We start from the raw sequence: 4,139 nt of genomic DNA, 5'->3' as shown, positions 1-4,139 counted from the left end.
TTTTTTTTTTTTTTTTTTTTTTTTTTTTTGTCTTTTTTCCGTGTCCGGCAACGGATCGCAACCCTCAGTGTTGCCCCCGTACCGGACCGGGGACCGGCAACGGGATTGCAAGCCTCGGTGTTGCTCCCGTGCCTCGCTCAGCCAGTGAGCAGGAGCCGGTCTGTATGTGGGATCCGAACCCTCGGACGGGAGCGCTGCTGCGCTTCCCAAGCGGCGCACTATCCAGTGCGCCACCGGGCCGGCCCCTGCAACACAGTGCTCTTGCTGTCGTCTGTCTTTGTGCTGGAAGACTCACTGTTAGGTCAGTCCAGGGACACTGGGACTTGCACTTAACTGTCCCACATGGGCCTCGTTCTCAGGTGTGCTTCCTGTCATGGGCCTGAGACTTCAGTCTGTGGCCCCTGTGGGAAGTATGTGCCTCTCGCCCACTCTGTGGGGAAGGTTTGTTTGTGGTTTTCACACCCGTGACTGAATCAGCAGCTGGCTGAGCCTCAGAGGGAGGACCTGGCATTCCAGGTGGGAGGGACGGCGCGAGCAGAGCTTGAGGCAGGAAGGGCAGCTGCCGGGTCCAGAGGTGTGGGTGAGCGCTGCAGCCAGACGGCGGCACAGTGTCAGGCGGTAAGATACCTTATCTCCTGCGCCAAGGAATTTGAAAATTTGGGGGAGGTAGTGGGCACTTCAGTGGTTTTTGAGCTGGAGCAGAGGTATGCCTTAGGGAGGTTGATTTGATTAACCTATCTCGGGGTGGGGGCTTGGAGTTGGGAGGTACCATTGCTAACCTCAGGGGCGACGTGGGCTAATAATTAGTAATTACTGTGCACTGATGTGTTCCTGTTCATACGCAGGATGTTGTGTCAGGAGTGGGCCAGCTGGGCTTGTGCTTGTTTGGTGGTGGGATCGAGCCCTTCCTGCCAGCAGCGCTTCCTCCCTCCGCCTTCCAGCCCAGACCCAGGCACAATACCGGGAGGACCCACTCGCCCAGGCTCTCTAGGGTTGTCAGCCAGGCCTTCAGGACCGGAAGGTCACCCACTGGTTACGGGCCGTAGATTGTGGAGAAAAACTCAGCCCTCTCTGCACAGATGCTAACCGTCCTCAGCTCTTTTTTTGGCTGGCTGGTACAGGGATCCAAACCTTTGACCTTGGTGTTACCTGCATCACGCTCTCCCAAGTGAGCTAACTGGCCAGCCGGTCCTCATTTCTTTGATGCCATAAAGAAAAGTTGATCTGTTTGTTTTAGTTCACCATGTGTTTTCTGTTGACAGTGGGGGTGGAGGTCTTTGGTGACCTCCTACATTCTAACCAAATGTAGACATCTGTTCTGGAAGGAGTCAGTGGAGATGCCAGGGAGCAATGCCATTCTACCCCCCTGGCCTGAGCCCGTCCTCAGGGGGCACATATCCAGAGATAGCGCTCTTGAGCATGGAAGTGGGGATGGGGGAAGACGCCCATCTGACAGCCCCAGAGCCTCACCCCTCTCGCACAGGCTGTGTAGGGGAGCCCGCCCTGCTGTTCCTCTCTCATGCAGTAGTTTTCCTTGTCTATGGTTCCTGGGTCGGGTCACCAGGTGACATGCAGGATGTGCAGTTAGATTCGAATTATAGGTAGACAAATATCTTAGTGTGTGTCCCATGCAATACTTGAGACATGCTTGTACTGAAAAATGGTTTGTTGCTCTTCTGGGGTTCAAATTTAATTGGGTGTCCTGTATTTTTATTTGCTAAGTCTGGACACCCTATTCCAGGGCTGTCATAGGGAGGACTTGGAGACATGGGTATGCAGGGCCTACTCCGTGCTGGCACTGAGGGAATACCCGAGTGTGCAGGAAGGCCGGGCCACATGCAGCTCTGCCTGTGCGTCCAGCAGGGAGGGCCCTGTGCTACCTCCTGCTGAAGGCTGCAGACCTGGCTTCACCCCTGGAGTAGAGGCCACACGTCCTGCTCAGAGCTTACCCAATGGGCAGGGGCAGGTGTGTGGTCAGGGCTGGAAGGTCACCCTGTCCTCATCTCTAAGGTTGCATGATCCTAAATTAAGAGGCACTCCAAAGATTGCAAAATCTGGGTAGCTATGTGCACTTTGGGGATTCTGCATTCGTGGTGCTGGGTTCTAAACATGAAGGCTGTTTTTCATCTCTTCCCGGCCTAGACCCCAGGAAGAAGTGGCCCCTTTTACAACTTGACCTAGTGAACACACCGGGTTCCTACCCTCATGTGATGCTTCCTGCTGAGCTGGGCCCTGGAGTCAAACTGTTTAACCTCTGCTACAACCCCAGGCAGGAGGCACTGTCCTATCCCCATTGTGCAGGATAGAGCCCCGGAGCCTGATCCCCAATATGACCTTGGGTCTGCACTCAGGTGACACCTCCTGTGTGCCAGGCATCTTTCTTACCCTTCATGGGTAACTCATCAATCTTCACAACAGGCCATTTGGAAACAAGCCTGGAACCAGTCAGGTTAGGCTGAGCCCTGATTCCCACACCGTGGGTGACAGCCAGGGTCAGCCCCCTCCTGGTTCCAGCCCAGTTGCTGTCCCCACTGGGGATCTGAAGCACATTCCAGAGGGGCATGTCTGTCAAGTTCCTTGAGGTGTAGGCGACCCCAGTCAGCAGATGCGGGAGCCGTGACCCCAATCCTAGCCCTAATCCTAACTGTCACTGTCCCGTTGGGTTTTAATCCTGACCTTGCCTGGGGATTTTAAAGATTGACCTAAATCCTGACCCAACAGGAAGGATGGGCGGGGGATGCCTTCCAGCTCCTTGTGTCCGTCTGGTCAGCGGACAGGCCACACTCCCTCCTACCTGCCCTCTGAGCCGCAGGAGCCTCCCAGTCTTTTCTGCAGACCCCACCACCCACTCCCTTGTCCCCCACACAGTAGGTGCTTAGTAGGTGACCGGTGTGTCTTTGGCTCCAGTACAATGTTGCGCCCTCTCCATCTGGGCAGAGTGCTGCAGGCGGTGGTCACTTGCAGAGAGGTGGGGGGACAGCAATGGTATCGCCCGCCCCACATGGGTAGCGTCCATGCTGGGACTGGGCGCTCTCAAGCGGTAGTTGTCACAGCTCCGGGCACTTTGCATATGTGAATAAACGAATGATTGAAAAACTAAGTGAACTAGCAACTGGACCCAGAGACTGAGTGAGAGCGGGGGCAGCCAGCGGGCAGCCTAAGCCCGCCTCTTCTAGAAGGGGTCCAGCAGGACAGTGGTTTCGGGGTGCGGCTCAGGATGCTCTCCCCTCCTGTCTGTCTGTGATGTCTTGGGGTGGGCTGAGCCACCTGTGTGTGGGGGTGGGTTAGGGTGTCCCCCCACCACGAGAGTGGGCACTGTGACTCTTCCAGGAACCTTCGTCCTTAGAGCTTCTTTGTGTGTGTGTGTGTGTGTGTGTGTGTGTGTGTGTGTGTGTGTGTGTGTGACCGGTAAGGGGATCGCAACCCTTGGTGTGGTGTCGCCCGCACTGCTCTCAGCCAGTGAGCGCACCGGCCATCCTTATACAGGATCTGAACCTGCGGCCTCGGCGGTGTGCTGCGCTCTCAGCGCCGCACTCTCCCGAGTGAGCCACGGGTTTGGCCCCTTAGAGCTTCTTAGTGACAGCGCCCGCCCCAGATGCAGGCGTCTGTCCCTCCAGCAAGCAGCGTCCTGGGGGCTCGGGCCAGGGGTTGCCCCTCCCTTTACCTGTAAAAGGGGCCGAGACACACCGTCTGTTTTAGGATTGTTGAAGCGAGGCTGATGGTGGTGGCAACTGTGGTTTAGAGGAGGTCAGGGGCCGCAGACCCGGGGGCAAGCCCCGCCCTTTACCACTGTAACCTTGCATGACAGATGCGTTCACGACCATGCGCCTCAAGGACCCGGTGTGGTGTGTGTGTGGGGGTGTGCAGGTCCTGCGCCATGTGGTCGGGCCGCGCCCCCCACGCTCTTCTGTGCAGTGGCCGCAGGTGCGCGGGGGCGGCGGGCCCGGCGCGGGCTGCGCTCCCGGCAGTGCCCAGGGTCGCCCTCTCCTCGCGTGCCGGGGACGCAGGCCGGGCCAGGCGTTGAGTACTGGGGGAAAGGACCCTGCGGATTCCCGGAGCACGGAGCTGTCCCTTCCCTGCCCGCCTCGCCCGCTGCTTTCTTCCTTCGTTTTTAACGCCCCCACGTCCCGGGGACTCAA

Source organism: Galeopterus variegatus, unplaced genomic scaffold (assembly GCF_000696425.1).
Source record: "Galeopterus variegatus unplaced genomic scaffold, G_variegatus-3.0.2 Scaffold3273, whole genome shotgun sequence".
NCBI lineage: Eukaryota > Metazoa > Chordata > Mammalia > Dermoptera > Cynocephalidae > Galeopterus > Galeopterus variegatus.
This window is presented reverse-complemented; position numbering follows the sequence as displayed.